Genomic DNA, 17,512 nt, shown 5'->3' with positions numbered 1-17,512 from the left:
TTTTAAGGAAATGTATGTCACTCAGTGTGGCTGGGAGGGTAGGGTCCAGGAGGAGGGAAGGAGGGGAGCAAGAGGAGGATGGAGAGGTAATGACAAAGGATGAAACTGCAGAAATAACAGGGACTAGATTATGGTGGCCTTGTACGATGCTCAGCAATTTGCATTTTATCCTAACAGCAAAGCGGGCTTTTAAGCAGAGGAGGGTCTTGATCAGATGGCTTTTAGAAAGATCATCCAGGTTCCTGGATAGATTGGAAGGCAGCGAGAATAGAGGCAGAGATAAGCTAGACACAATTGCAGAGGCTGTGTTATTTTCTTCGCTAGATTTTGAGCATCTTGAAAGCAGGGAATTATGTATATTTATATATGTATGTGTACATATACATACATGTATGTGTATGTACATATGCATACATATATGTGTATATACATATATATACACACTATGATTATATATGTGTGTGTGTGTGTGTGTGTGTGTGATTATATGTAGTTCCTGCTTTCAAGATATATATCCTCCCTGGTGCCTATAAAATAACTTGGTTATTTTATATGCTTAAATGTAGTAAAACTGTAATTAAAACTTCTTTAATTCAGATTTTTTGTTTGTTTGGACTGTTTTCCCCATAACCCATTACCAATTTTTTAATTTGCAAATTTCTACTCTAGGTGAGGTCAGAGAAGGAGAAAGCATAGAGAAGAGAACTCACATTTGCTATTTTGCTTTACAGGAAGGATGGAGCCTGATCTTTTTGGACTCTTTTAACACCCTTATTCCTGCTGCGTTCTTTACTCTGCCTTCTCTCCACTACAGCTACCTTTACTTAGAAAACTGTCATGCTGTGTTATAATACTGAAACAGATGGTCAATTCAATTTGCCTAATCAATCAGTACATTTAATAAATAGAGTCAGTCAATCCAAAGTTTGACTAAAAGTTTTTAGTTTTTATCATCTTTATGGGAATTACGTATATCCCCATTTTTCTTTTCTATCTTCACATTACATTGTGATTACCTATTCTTAATATTTCTTCCTCTTTCTGCCAATTGAAAGCCCTTTGTGGGCAAAGATCTTGTCAATTTAGTTTCCCAATGTCTCCTCAGTGACAGCTCAGGCTGAGTATAATCTACTTAAGGTGCCCAGTAAATATGTGAAAAATTAAAATATGAATTCTCTAGAAAACTAGTAATAATAGAAAATGCTTATTTGAGTCCTGTCTAGGTGCTAAGAGCTGAGCTAAGTGCTTTAAGTAGATTACTTAATTTAAGCCTCACAATAAATCTGTAATGCAGAAGCTATTATTGACTTCGTCTAAATATATAACCAGGGAAAATAAGGCACTGAGAGGTTTAGTGATTGCCCAAAGTCACACAACATAATAGACAGTGGAGTCAGAGTTCGAACCTAGGAAATCTGTCTCAGGGGCCTCAGCTCTTAGCTCTCATGTTATTCGACCCCGTTTCAGGAATTACATGGTCCTTTGTATTTCTGGTGTTTAGACACTTTTTGTTCAGAACTTTTTCTAGGTTGCTGAACTTGCTTTTACAGAGGGAGTATATCTTCTTGTGTACTGAGCATTGTTTTCTTAAGGATAAGCTAATTTTCTCAACTCTGACATGGATAAACTTCCTATACATTCAACATTTTTCTATGTTATCCTTTTCTGAAATTGAACTGCTTGCCACTTTTTTTCTTATGTCAATGATTTGTACTGACCCTTTCTTCACCATCATCACTTTACTATTGTTCTGAAGGTCCCTTTCATCTTTAGTCTTGTGTAAGCTCCTTTCTCATTAGTCAAAGGTGAAAAACAAATCTTCATAGTATATATACATCCCATTATAGTATTTACAATATTCTGAGTTCATCAGTGTGTCCCCACTAGGCTATGATGTCCTTGCTTGTGTGTCATGCAGCTGTGTCTCCAGTGCCAAGTGTCTAACACATCACAGCTGTCCATCAGTGTCTATTGAACAAAGGAATGAGTGTTGCTTTGAGAGATGTAGCTTCTTTGGGTTACTACCTAGATTATACATCCTCCCTCCAAGAGTTTACTTGATATCTGATATGATAATGGGTTGGCATGAATTGCTAGGGTAGAATATGAATGGTTTTGTTCTGTGAACACTCATAGGTGATATTCTTAATTTCCTCACGTGGAACCAACATTATTCAAAACAGTAGTTCATTCTCCTGATGCTTGCAATATATGACATTAAGTCCTTGTTTGGACACATTATTGGTTAAATATTATTACATAGGCTCAGCCTTACAATGTATTTAGTTAATTGAGTTTTCCATAACTCAGACGTAAATCTTAAATTACACGTATGACATTATCTTTTTCAAAAAGGCTAACTGCTATCCTGAGCAATCTGTTTATGGTAACTACATTTTTTTTTTAAGGCTGAAAGTTAATTTTATCTGGCAGACAGGAGTTCATCGTTATTTCATTGATTTTATGTGACTATTTGTTCAGCCCATATATTCTATGAATCAGTCACTTGATGTAAGTATTTCATCTGGCTCAGTCGGTACCTACAGCTCTAGCAGTGGGCTTGAGTTTCAGAGAAGAAACCCAGAAAAGCTCATTTAATATTTTTGTGTTTCTCAAAACAGCATGTAACTCATGGTATAGGTTTCCTTCTAAAGCTAATGAAGAGGATAGTTATTCTTTGGCTTTTGATAAAGAAATGCAGCTGGAGTAAAGGTTGTATTGTAAAAGCTGATTAGGAAAAGGGGTCCAAAGCATTACATCTGCTGCCCTAACTGGAGGCAGCTAGACTCAATTTGGGTCCTGTAGACCTTTATAACCCTCTGACTGTCCTGTCTTTCTGAGCTATTCAAATAGTTGCAAGGAGAGCCTCTTCTTTGTTAGGGCTGGAGGGCTAATCCATGTCATGACATAATATACTGCGGTCTCCACACTGCTTTTTCTTTTTAAAAAAACACTCAAGATTTAAATTAATAGAATAATCCTTTCTTTGATTTCTACAAAAGATTTGGGAAAGCCTCTGACTATAATCTCTCCTTGGATTATCTCATTCGTGTCTGAGGCTGTAAATACCATCTATTACTGATGGCTAATATATTACAACTCTTCCTTGATCTTCAACTGCCATTGTGATGATCCACTTGGATGTTTGTTGGAGTGAATGGTTAGTTGGTGAAAATTAATTCCATTTTGAACATAAGAAATATGAAATTTCTGTCAGATATAAGTTAACATTGCAAAGATAGAAAAGTGAAAAGAGCCCCGGATGGAGCCTCAAGACTTCCATCATTTATGGGTCAGTAGAGGAGGGGACAACAAAGGAGACTAAAGGGACACCCAGTGAGATAGGAAAATCAAGAGGAATTGAGGCATCACAAAACTAGTGAGCACTGTGCTTTCAGAAGCTGAGGGTAGTCACCTCTCCCACTCAGTGGATGCCGGAGTGAGGGGGAAACCACAGAAGTGACTGCTGTACTTGCAGCATGGAGATAGGTAATAATGGGGGGTAGTATAGCAATTGACAAGCAGTTTCAGAGGCATGGAAAGGAGGACAGAAGCTAGATTGATGTGGATTCTATCATAATTTATCAAATCAGTAAAGCAAATAACAAATACTTCTTGCCATACAATTTCACACTGTAAGAACAAGCAACAATAACAACAAAACCCCTCTATTCATGCATATATGTTTGTGCACATGGGAGAAGGTGTGGACCAATGCAAACCATGTTATTAACATTGGTTACCTTACACAAAACATCCTTATACCCTAGCATTTCTTCACCAAGCACAAGGAATAAGTATCATTTACTTAATTAAAAATAAATAAATAAACATGTTGAGAAGAAAAGGGAATGGAGGATAGGGAAGTGGTGGCAGAATATTGTGAAACTTTTTGCTGAACTTTGTTGTGAAGTGGAGCAGGGATATGGGACGATAGCTAGAGGGGGTGTGGGTCCAGGAGGGAAGACCTTACAGCACGTCTGAATGCTTCAGGAACATTGAATAGAGGGGGAGACATTGATAAGGCAGGACAGCAGGGATAACTGCAAAATAAAGTTTAGGGAGGATTACTGTGTTCTTAATCTCTCAGTTGTAAAATACCACAGGGAACTGGAGACAACTCAGAGCATTGCTTTGTAGTTATCTTCCCTATACTATACACCAAGGTGTCTCAGTAATTGAGAGGGCTTCAGGGTGAGAGAGGACTGACGGCTATGCTTTCCTCCTTTCTTCTCCGATGGCTCTCACCCAACCCTCTGTCCAGAGATGTGACTGGTATAGTGTCTTTTAGCCTTTATCATACTTGAATGTGACCACATTTTCCTCAATCCTGTATTTCAATACCATATTTTTGTTTTCTTCTTATTTTTATACTGTAAGTCTTCCTGTATGACTAAGTCGGTTTTACAAGGGCTGCGTGGATGATTTATATACTTTTGTTTGCTTTTATTGGAACTTTTTTTTTTTTTTAACTATTCTGTTACTACGAATCTTTATAAATCCTTGGGACTAAGAAATTTCTCTTGAACAATGGGCCTCTTTCTCTCTCTCATCTCCCATGTAGAAATGGATGGTATAATTCTTTTGGCTGACTCCTTACTCAGTAGATGGACTTATTATGAGATTTCTTGAACAACAGAACAAAATGGCAATGAAGAATGTAGTCGTGCTACTTGAACATCTTTCAGGCTGTGACTTACCTTAACCCCAGAATAGACATTTCATAGGTGGGCACAGAATATTTCAAAAACAGATCAATAATTTGAATAATTTATTTTAAAATCATGACTATTTTACACTAGCAAGGGCAGGGTGTCTTCTGACAACTCATTCTTCAAAGTTTGAGCAAGAATACTACTACATCAATAAAATGATACTCCAGCTGATATTTGTGACTACACATAAACCTGCTTGGACAAATTGTGAGCTCATTGAGAGTAGAAACCAGTTCACAGACATACTTACTTTGTATCTAACAACTTATCTAACTAACTTACTGTATTTTTTGAGGTTGTCATTGACTGTCTTGATCTATGTAGGCAATCATGTCATTTACAGATAGTATTTTTTCTTCCTTTTCAATATTTATCTCTTATTCTTTTCCTCTTGCATCTGTTAAGTCATCTAGAGTAATGGTGGATAGTAGCTGTCAGAGTGGGAATCCTTATTTGTTAGTAATTTTAGTGCACATGCTTTCAGTGCTGTAGAGCAGCCTTTTCTAAACTGTGTGGACACTGGTTCCCAAAGGGTTCATATTAAAAGAAGCTTGGGAAACAGTCCATTAAATTTCGTTTCAGGGAAGTCACAGAAAAAACACATTAGCAACTAAAAACTCCTGAGAAGTACCCCACTATAAAAGAAACCTGCTTAATTTGCTTAATAGCTAAACAAATGAACTTATTTATTCTTGGGAAGACTGGTTTTTTTTCTTTTAAACTACTTATGGACATCTCCTCCTTTAATACCAGTTTGAGGATCTGTACTCTTTTGTTTCAGCCTAGAGTGTTATGGTTTCTGTTGGCTTTTGAGAAATATTTTATCTGTAGAGGAAGCTGAGTGTTTCTTTTTCTCTTTTTTAACCAGGAATTGATATTGCATTCTGTCCTTTTCTACAGGATGAGATATTGTTGATGAATTAATTAACATTTTAACCCCAATTACAATATTTGTTTTTGAACACCAAATCTAGTTTTTCAGGCATTTAACATTACTTCTGTTTTAGATAAACATCTCTGAATTCATTGTTTGATTTAACTTGTACATTAAACAAATGAATTAGGGAATACCAAAATCTGCATTTCATCTTGTGCCATGTAGCTTGCCATATTGAATAGTAGTTAAGAGAATGGGTTTAGGAGTTAGAGTCACTTGGGTTCAAATCCCAACTCTGACACTTAATAGCTGTGTGACCCTGGGCAAATTACTTACTCTTTCTAAGCCTGAGTTTCTTCATCTGTGAAATAAGAATAATGAGAGTACCCATTTCATAAAGTTGGTGAGAGAATAAAACAGATTAATCCACGTAACACAACACTCTTTGAAAGACATGTTCTATATGTTTCCTACTCCTTACCTCCACTCTTAAACCAACTGTAATCTGGCTTCTAGCCTGACACCCCATTGGAACTTCTCTTGTTAATTTCACTAATGACCTTCATGTTGTATTTATGTTGATTTTTCTTTGTTTCTATTGTGCTTAACATCTTAGTGGCCTTCCTCTTTTGTTTATCTTCATTTCTCCTGAACAAGGTTATTTCGCTCTGAACTGTGATTTTAAATACTGTGTACCTGTCAACATTCTCCAAATGTATATCTTCATGTCAAACCTCGCCTTTGACCTCCAGACTCAGATACCCAGCTGTTATTTTCATTTCAGTATCTCCTCAAAGTCCAAAGCAGAGCTCTTGATAGTCTTATACTCAGGTCTACCACCTCTCTTCCCTATCCCAATAAACAGCGCTTCACTATCTGTCCAGACATGAAATCTAGAAACCTAGGCATTCTTTTCCTCTTCCTTTCACTCACCTCTTCTGTAATCCTGTCACTACTATCTTCAAAATATATTTTGTATCTACCCATTCTTTTGTATCACAAGTGCCATCGTTTTAGTCTCTCATCTCTCATCTGGATTTCTGCCAAGCTCAAATATCAGTAGATGTATTTTGGGGTCTGCGTCTCTTCCAAATGCCAGTTTATAATGACACTTTCTCCCTTACATCACTTAAGTTAAATGAAGCTAACGGGCTTTAGACAGAAAATTAACAATGTGACATACTTCTTTGAATTTAGGTACCAATGCTATGTTTACAATATAAGGATGTTATTGGAATGTAACAAAATATTGTAAAAGAATTTGTGGATTACTCGTGCTTGAGAAGGCCAGACCCTGAATGCCTGGTTTCTCTCCATAGGATCCAGCGTGACATCTGGCTAGCCCCATAGAAGCAAGGTTTTTTTGTATGTTTGTTTTGTTTTTAAACTTTATCTCTAGGACAGCCTGACACAACCAGACCCCCATCTTGGCCATGCTGCTTCTTCTGTACCTCCTAAGACTCTCTGGGTCAATTGTTATTCTCCCCTTGACCACAGGAAGCGAGACCAGTCTTTTTTGGAAAATTCATGGCTCACAGATTGTCACCCATCCTCCAACTGTATGGGCTGCCTCATGCCCTTCCCTAAGCTCTCTCCTTTCTTGCTCACTGATTCTAGGGACACAGAAAGAAGCAATAAGGCCTGCTCTTGGTTTACTGCTCTCTTGGGAGTCTGCACTATGTGTGCAAAGTCTGGTGTAACTACAGGAATAAATCTGCTCTTGTTCCATATGTAGAATTAGAAAATTATCTGTAATCAAATGAACATCTACCTCGTTTCTCTGATGCCAGTTTTGCTCCTGTCAATCCATTATTTTCACACAGCAGCTAGAAACTGAGTTTTCATAAACTTTTAAAATTGAAATATGCACACTGAAGAACACACAAATCCTAAGTCTACCTCTTGATAATTTATTACAAAGTAATCACTACCCAACTCAAGAAATAGAATATAACCCTTAGAGAATTGTTGTGATGAAAACTGTCTCCAGCCTGGCAGACCAGATAAATTTAAAAGGGTGCATAGTACATAGAAAGAGAACAGAAAGTTAGGGTCTGAATCTAAGTTTGGGACCTGATTCCATAACTCAGCATCCAACTTTTCTCAAGACACAGCACAAGGAAAAATTTATAGTATTGAAGATTTAATATATATTTTTAGTATATAGTATATATACTCATATAGCATATAGTATATAGAATTTAGTGTGTAGTATTAATATTTAATATAGTATTTTAGGACCGTATTGTTGTCAAAGTCACCAGAGAGTTCCACTTTCTTTTATTTAAAAATTTATTGGGGTGGCAATTGTTAGTAACATTACATAGATTTCAAGTGTACAATTCTGTATTACATCATCAATAAATTCCATTGTGTGTTCACCACCCAGAGTCAGTTCTAAGCCATCACCATATATTTGATCCTCCTTACCCTCATCTCCCACCCTACTCCCCTCCTACCCTCTGGTAACCACTAAACTATTGTCTGAGTCTATGAGTTTTTGTTTCTTATTTGTCGTGTTCTTTTGTCGTTTTTGGTTTATATACCACATATCAGTGAAGTCATATGGTTCTCTGCTTTTTCTGTCTGACTTATTTCGTTTAGCATTATACTCTCAAGATCCATCCATGTTGTCACAAATGTTCCTATATCATCTTTTCTTAATGCCGAATAATATTCCATTGTGTATATATACCACAACTTCTTTATCCATTCATCTATCGAAGGACATTTTGGTTGTTTCCATGTCTTGGCCACCATAAACAAAGCTGCAATGAACATCGGAGCACACGTGTCTTTATGTATAAATGTTTTCAGATTTTTTGGGTAGATAACCAGGAGAGGGATTGCTGGGTCATATGGTAATTCTATTTGTAATTTTTTGAGGAAACTCCACACTGCCGTCCATAATGGCTGCACGAGTCTGCATTCCCACCAACAGTGTATGAGGGTTCCTTTTTCTCCACAGCCTCTCCAACACTTGTTACTATTTGTCTTATTGATGATAGCCATTTTGACTGGGGTGAGGTGATAGCTCATTGTGGTTTCTATTTGCATTTCTCTGATGATTACTGATATTGAGCATTTTTTCATATGTTTATTTGCCATTTGTATGTCCTCTTTGAAGAAATGTCTCTTCAGGTCGTCTGCCCATTTTTCAATTGGGTTGTTTGTTTTTTTGTTGTTGAGTTTCATGAGTTCCTTGTATATTTTGGATATGAGCCCCTTATCGGAGGCACTATTGGCAAAAATCTTCTCCCATTCAGTTGGTTGCCTCATTTTGTCAATGGTTCCTTTTGCTGTGCAGAAGCTTTTAAGTTTCATATAGTCCCATTTGTTTATTTTAGCTTTTACTTCCATTGCCTTTGGAGTCAAATTCATAAAATGCTCTTTGAACCCAAGGTCCATAAGTTTAGTACCTATGTTTTCTTCTATGCAGTTCATTGTGTCAGGTCTTATGCTTAAGTCTTTCATTTTGAATTAATTTTGGTACATGGTGACAGATAGCAGTCCAGTTTCATTCTTTTGCATGTGGCTATCCAATTCTGCCAGCACCATTTATTGAAGAGGCTGTCTTTTCTTCATTGTATGTTTTTTGCTTCTTTGTCAAAAATTGTCTGTCCATATTTATGTGGTTTTATTTCTGGGTTCTCAATTCTATTCCATTGGTCTATGTGTCTGTTTTTCTGCCAATACCATGCTGTTTTTATTATCGTAGCCCTGTAGTACAAGCTAAAGTCAGGCAGTGTGATACCTCCAGTATTGTTCTTTTTTCTTAAGATTGCTTTGGCTATTCGGGGTATTTGTGGTTCCAAACAAATCTGATGATTTTCTGTTCTATTTCTTTAAAAAATGCCATTGGGATTTTGATGGAGATTGCATTAAATCTGTATATTACTTAGGGTAATATGGCCATTTTAACTATGTTGATTCTTCCAATCCATTAGCATGGAATGTCTTTCCATTTCTTTATATCTTCTTCAATTTCTTTTAAAAATGTCTTAAAGTTTTCAGCATATAGGTCTTTTACATCCTTGGTTAAGTTCATTCGTAGGTATCTTATTCTTTTTGCTGCAATTGCAAAGGAATTGTGTTTTTTTTTTGCATATCTTTTTCTGAGATTTCATTGTTAGTATATAGGAATGCAATGGACTTTTGTATGTTGATATTGTGGCTGGCAAATTTACTGTATTCGTTGATTGTTTCTAATAGCTTTTTGGTGGAATCATTAGGGTTTTCTATATATAGCATCAAGTCATCTGCAAAGAGTGACAATTTAGCTCCTTCATTCCCAATTTGGATGCCTTTTATTTCTTTATCTTGCCTGATGGCTCTGGCAAGGACTTCCAACACTATGTTGAATAGCAGAGGTGATAAGGATAGCCCTGTCGTGTTCCTGAACGTAGAGCAAAGGGCTTCAGTTTTTCACCATTAATTATGAGATTAGCTGAGGGCTTGTCATATACGTTACGGTATTTTCCTTCTATACCTATTTTATTAAGTGTTTTAATCATAAATGGATGTTGTATCTTATCAAATGCTTTTTGCGCATCAATTGACATAATCCTATGAATTTTATCCTTTATTTTGTTTATGTGATGTATCACATTGATGGATTTGCGGATATTGAACCATCCTTGTGCCCCAGTGATATACCCCAATTGGTCGTGATGAATAATCCTTTTAATGTATTATTGTATTTGATTTCCTAGAATTTTGTTTAGGATTTTTGCATCAGTATTCATCAGAGATATTGGTCTGTAGTTTTCTCCTTTGTGTTGTTCTTACCAGGTTTTGGTATCAGGGTAATGTTGGCCTCCTAAAGTGAGTTAGGGAGTACTGTCTCTTCTTTAATTTTTTGGAAGAGTTTGAGCAGGATTGGTATTAGATCCTCTTTAAAAGTTTGGTAGAATTCACTAGTGAATCCATCTGGTCCAGGAATTTTGCTTTTGGGAAGGTTATGGATGACTGATTCAATTTCATTACTGGTGATCGGTCTGTTTGGATTTTCCAGATCTTCATGTTTCAGCCTAGTAAGGCTATATGTTTCTAAGAACTTGTCCATTTCTTCTAGGTTATTGAATTTGGTGGCATATAGTCGTTCATAATATTCTTGGATGATCCTTTGTATTTCTGTGGTGTCCGTGATAACTTCCTCTTTTTCATTTCTGATTTTGTTAATTAGTGTCTTCTCTCTTTTTATCTTAGTGAGTCTAGCCAAGGGTTTGTCAATTTTGTTAATCTTTTCAAAGAACCAGCTCTTTGTCACATTAATTTTTTCTATTGTCTTTTTGTTCTCTATTTAATTTAGTTCTGCTCTGATATTTGTTATCTCCTTTCTTCTGCTGACCTTTGGTTTCATTTGTTCTTCTTTTTCTAGTTCATTAAGGTGTAACATGAGGTTATTTACTTGGAATTTTTCTTGTTTCTTGAGATAGGCCTGTAATGATATAAATTGCCCTGTTAAAACTTCTTTTGTTGCATCCCAAAAATTTTGGTAGGATGTATTTTCATTGTCATTTGTTTCTATGTATCTTTTGATCTCTCCTCTAATTTCTTCTTTGACTTGGTCATTTTTTAAATATATATTGTTTAATCTCCATGTATTTGTGTTTTTTTCCTGCTTTCTTTTTGCAGTTGATATCCAATTTCAAAGCCTTGTGATCAGAGAATATGCTGGGTATGATTTCAATCTTCTTAAATTTGCTGAGGCTGATTTTATGTCCCAATATATGGTCTATCCTTGAGACTGTTCCATGTACACTAGAAAAAAATGTGTAGTCTGATGTTTTAGGATGAAGTGCTCTATAAATGTCAATTATGTCCATTTCATTTAATGTGTCATTCAGGGCTGCTAGTTTGTTATTATTTTCTGTTTGGATGATCTATCCATAGTTGTCAATGATGTATTTAACTTCCCTAGTATAGTTGTGTTTTGGTCAATTTCTCCCTTTAGTTCTTTAGTAGTTGCTTGGTATATTTTGGTGCTCCCTGATTGGGGGCATAAATATTGATGACTGTTATGTCTTCTTGTTGTATAGTCCCCTTTACCATTATGAAATGTCCATCTTTGTCTCCTGTTACCTTTTTCACCCTGAAGTCTGTTTCATCTGATATCAGTATGACTATACCTGATTTTCTCTGGATACCATTTGCTTGGAGTGTCAATTTCCACCCTTTCACTTTGAGTCTATGCTTGTCCTTGTAGCTGAGATGTGTCTCTTGTAGACAGCATATGGTTGGGTTTAGTTTTTTGATCCAATCTGCTACTCTGTGCCTTTTTATTGGTGAGTTCAGTCCATTTACATTTAGGGTGATTATTGATATGTGAGGATTTCCTATCATTCTATCTTTAGTTTTCTGGTAAGGCTGTGTCTCCATTGTTTCTTTGAATTTTGTTGTTGTCTATTATTTCTGTATGGTGGTATTCTATGATGTTTCCCTCTGTTTCTTCTTTCATTACAGTATATATTTCAGTTCTGGATTTTTTTTTGTGTGTGGGTACCCTTAAGTTTATATAAAAGAAAGTTTGATATTTAGAGTATTCCATTTTCTTCAGCACGCTTACTTTCTCTATTCCCATATTCTGGTTCAGGCTTTTAATCCCCTCCTCCAACCTTTTTATGTTTTGGTTTCCACAAATTGTCCATGTTGATGGTGGTTGAATAGGCTCCTTCGTATTTCTTGTAGTGCAAGTCGTGTATTAGAAATTTCCCTTAGCTTCTGTATGTCTGGAAAGGTATTTATTCCTCCTTCATATCTAAAGGATATCTTTGCTGGATATATTATTCTTGGCTCATAATTTCTCTTTCAATAGTTTGAATATTTGGTTCTACTCCCTCCTCGCTTGTAGAGTTTCTGCTGAAAAATCTGATGATAATCGAATGGGCTTTCCTTTGTAGGTTACTGTCTTCTTTTTCTTGGCTGCCTTGAGGATTCTTTCTTTGTCATTGATTTTAGACAGCTTCAATACAATGTGCCTTGGAGAAGGCCTGTTGGGGTTGAGGTAATTAGGTGTTCTATTTGCTTCACTCGAGGATCCAGTTCTGTCCTCAAGTTTGGGAAGTTCTCACCAACAATTTGTTTGAATATATTCTCTGTTCCCTTCTCTCTTTCTTCTCCTGGTCCGCCCATTATTCTTATATTGCTCTTTCTGTGCAAGTCAGAAAGTTCTTGTAGACTTCTTTCATTTCTTTTAAGTCTCAAGTCTCTTTCTTCTTCCATGTGTGTAATTTCCAGGTTTCCATTTTTGATGTCATTGATTCTTTCCTCCATCTGGTCAACTCTACTACCTAAGCTGGCTATTTCATTCTTAGTTTCTTCTATTGAGTTCTTAATCTTCAAAAAGAAATTCTGTTTTTTTTTTTTTTAAATTTCAATTTCTTTTGTAAAATGATCATGTTGTTCTTTGACTTTGTTTCTGAGTCCATTAAAATGCCTTTCTGTGTTTTCTTGCATCTCATTGAGTTTTTTCAGAACTGCAATCTTGAATTCTCTGTCATTTAAGTCACATATTTCCATATCTTTGAGTTCCATTTCTAGATACTTTTCACTTTCTTTCTGAGCTGTCTTGTTGTCTTGGTTATTCATGGCAATTAATGATTTATTATTTCTTCCTAGACATCTACAGGAGTGGCTTCTGCAACAGGGTGATAGCAAGAGGTCTTTCTTTTGTTTTCCAGTACTTGTGGGTAGAATGTTTCATTTTCTCTTTGACTGTAGCCTTTTTTTCTCTCTCACATGGTAGTGCTATGTTTTCTCTGAAGTATTTCAGCTTTTCACACAATGGGGGAATTTCCTGGGAGATGGGCTTCTCTTCTGTTAATAGTTCGCCTGTGTCACAGGGCACAGTGTCCGTGTGGGTATGCGGAGAGCTTTTGAAGTTCCAAAGCTCTTCCTTCACCAGATTCAGAGCTCGTATGTTTCAGCAGTTCTGTTTACGCCTGCAGGGATCTGCCCAGATAGGTGGGGCCCGGGGCGGGGTGAGTTGTGAGAGGTGGCCCAGAGCAATGGCAGCAACCACCACCACAGCTGGTCCTGCTTCCACAGCTCCCTCCCCTTTGCTGGAACTAGCTGGGCTGCAAATCTGTGTCTGTGGTCCACAGTTCCCAGAACAGCAAATATTCTTTTCTTTTGATCTGACACTGCTACTATTCCACTTCTAGTACCAGGCAGGTGGGGACGGGGCGAGCTGTGAGAGGGTAGAAAGGGGCGGGTAGTCTGAGTGCCTAAGGCTTCCATTCTCTGCTTGGCAGTGAGGGTTTAAACCACTGTTTTTAGCCTGCTTCCCTCAGTCTTTTCTCCGAGGTCTCTGCTGTGAGCATTGGGTTCAGCCATGTTATATGCTGTCCCCTCAGCCCTGTGGGCCATAAACGGAGCCCCAACAATCTGAGTTCTTCTCTGTCCCTCAGCTGCGGTAGTTCTGGGATGCAGCGAGCTCGGAGCACTGACCTAGGTCTGCGTCCTGTGCCCACGCGGCTCCCTCTCCGCACTTCTCCCTTCCCTCCTCCCCCGCTTGCATGATTCACCCACCTTTAGGTGGATTCAGTAGTGGGCCTCTTCGTCTTGCCTGTCTGCTGTGCAGGGAGTCTTTTGTGGAGTTATAGTTGTTCAATTAGTTGTAAATTCCAGGGGAGCTCTACAGAGGCTCACCTCACGCCGCCATTTTGATGACGTTTCCCTGTTCCACTCTCTTAAACATCAATTCTTAGGACTCTGTTTGACCTATTGGTTCCAATTGTCACAGTTGGTCATTGTTTAGTCCTTTAGCCTTTCTTTACCTTTTTTTCTCCAGAAGGTCATACTTGCCCTCTACCTATCTGTTTCTTCTTAGTCTTTTTTGCTGTTCTCTCTTCGTCAACCTGAACATGAGCCTCTCCTCTTCTTGCCTCTGTCTTTACTTACGTCTTTGATGATCTCATTCAGTCTCATAGTTGTAAATATTATCTATAGGAGGACAATTCCCAAATATATATTTCTAATCTGATCCCCAGGCTTATGTATACAACTATCTGGTCAATACTTCTACTTGTATTTCTGACAGGCATCTAAAACTTACCATGTCTCCAACTGAGTTCCTGTCTCTGTTACCAAACCTTTTCTACCCTTAGTCTTACCCTTCTCAACTAATAGAAACTCCATCCTGCCAGTTGCTTTGGCCAGATATTTGGAGGTGTCTGAATCTTCCCTTTTCTTCACCCACCCCACATCAAATCCATCAGCAAATCTTATTGGCTCTACCTTCAAAATACATCCAACAACTTCTCACATTTCCACAGCCTGGTCTAAGCATTTATCATATCCTTCCTGGACTATATGATTACTTTCTAACTGGAGGCTTGAAGTATGAGAGGGAGTCAACTGAGAACATGGTAAGAGCAGCCATAAGAGAGGGAACAGTTAGTGCGAGGGCCCACTGTCTATTCCCGTTAGAATGTGAGCTCTGTGAGGGAAGGGATTTTGGTCTGTTTTGTTCTCTGCTGTGTCCTCACAGTGTTGTCCAATGCCAGTGTTGTACAATGCCTCAAAAATTGTTGTTAAGTAAATGCATTTTCACTTTTAATGATATCTCATGACAGGGCACCTATGGATTTCTGGTATACTATTTTTTACAAAATTATAGAAAGTTTGCAAATAATTATTATTTTTGTTACTATTACTTTTCTGCCTTGACTATCTTGTTCTTTTTTATTCCACCTTTTAGTTGTGCTTTATATTTTCATGATCTTTCCACAAACTATTTTTTTTCCACTTCAAAAAAGGAAGGACAGGGGAGTAGGGAAATTATATTTTGTGATCCAGTTTTCTTTGCACTTGATATTTTTTTCTTATTGTGTATATTAAGATTTGTGATATTGATTAAAACATAATAGGAAAAGTTACAAAAATTTATCTCATACAAAATTGTGTATGAACACAATTTTCTTCCTGAATATTTATCTTGTCGTTTGGGAGGAAATATTTTCAAGCTAATCATAATGTATAGTTTTATTTTGCAGTTTTTTGAACTTCTACTTAAAAATAATAAAAAAAACATATTGCTTTCAGTATCATCTCCGGTATCCATTAGCCGTTAATCAGCAGTGTTTTTCAAACAACAAAAAGAAAACAATTGGAATGTACAGATTTCAGGTTTTCCTTTGATAAACAATGAAAAATGACTATTTTTCCATGGAAGCTTTTTATCTCTTCCCCTTTTTAATGAGGAATAGTAAGCCTCAAGCGTTTTTTTGGAACTCCTGCCCAGCCAATTCCCAGTAGTTTAATACTTACTTCTTCCCCAAAGGCACCGATTTTGGAGAGAACAGGATCCTTCAGTTTTAAGACTCCTGCCTGGCTGGACCTGCTGTCTGCAGCTGCTGGGAACAGCCTGAATTAGAGGGTCTTCCCAGAGTTTTTGGACTTATACTTTCTGTCCTTCTGAATTACTTGGTCTACTTTTCTGGGTTTTACAGTGATGCTGGCTAACATTGTTTTTCATATTACCCCGTATCTTCCTTTCCTGGAAGATGTCCAGAATCTAGGTTTCAGTTTTAGTAAAATTATCTTGAACCTCATAAAAATACCAAAGATAATTTTTGAGTGCTATGCATCATAAAACCTGTCTTCAGTGCTTATAGAGAGAATATGCTGGTGGACAAAGAAATAACAGTTAAGATTGTTAATGTTTCAGTGATTAAAAATCTTTTTCTTAATTGTTATTTGTTGTTTTAAAAAAATGAATTCATTTGAGCCGCTTGTTGTTACTTCTAATAATTCATAGCTGGTTAATTTAGCCTGCACAAGTTTCAGTCTACTGCACCCCTCACTGCACACACATACATGCAAAGTCTGGTTTTGAACTTAGATACCTTGGAACCACCAGGAGAAAGAAAAAGTATCAGCCTATACACACAGTTTTTCCTGAGATTTTAAAATCAAATGTTTTTAAGGATTGATCTATACAAATCAACTTTTTTGCTCAGACAATTATCAATCTAATTCTTAAAAAAGCACTACAAAACCTCTCTGGACGATTATTTTGAAATTTTGCTTTTGTTTTTTAATGCTGTTAAAGAGCTCTTACAATTTAATTAAGTTTTTACTGGACTCTAGAAAATAGACATTTTAAGAAAGTGTTTATTATATTAGAAAAGCTCATGTTTGACACTGGGAGAAGTATTGCAACTATATCCACACATAGCAACATCCTTTGTTATTGAGAGTATTCTTAACCCCTTCAAATTTGTTAGTTCTAAAAAAAGCTATTTGCTTAGTATTATTAGTAATAATAATAAGCACACATTTACAAATGACCTTTTTTTCAGAGGAATTCTTTTTGCTGTTTGACTTTCACTAGTCTGAGAAGTACTTGCTTTGTCCTTCAAAGAGACTTAAGAATTGATGGTATGTGATAACTAAGAAAATATTTAGGGGTATTGTTTTTAAGTTGTGCATGTGGTTGTCACTGAATATTCCCTAATATTTTTGATAAGAGTAAAAATAAACACTTATTGAGCATTTACTGTAATAAATGTGAGATTAATTTTTCTCCTTACAGAAAAGGAGAAATGTGAGATTAATTTTTCTCCTTGTAGAGTGTACCTCACTCTACAACCCTGAGGTAGGTAGAAGTGATATTCAAAACATTTAACCTGTAAGACATGAGTTCTGATGCATTAGAATAGATTCAGGACACAGAGCTGGGTTGGGGAAGGAGTGGGGGGTGGGGGTGCGGGGCTTTTGCTATTCAAGGCATTAGCTTTTTCTTAATTCAATGTTACATTATATAGAGGAGACTCAGGGTGTGGGGTCTGGTGGAGGTGGTGGGTGTGGGGGCACTGGGGTGCTTGAGTAGGCAGCTGTTTATCTACTGGCATGAAGGTGTTTCATATTTTAAGAACCAGATCTTCCATAGTAGTGCATGCTGGGGAATATTATC

This window comes from Rhinolophus hipposideros (assembly GCF_964194185.1).
Source record: "Rhinolophus hipposideros genome assembly, chromosome: 8".
Lineage (NCBI taxonomy): Eukaryota > Metazoa > Chordata > Mammalia > Chiroptera > Rhinolophidae > Rhinolophus > Rhinolophus hipposideros.
Note: the sequence above shows the minus strand (reverse complement) of the source record.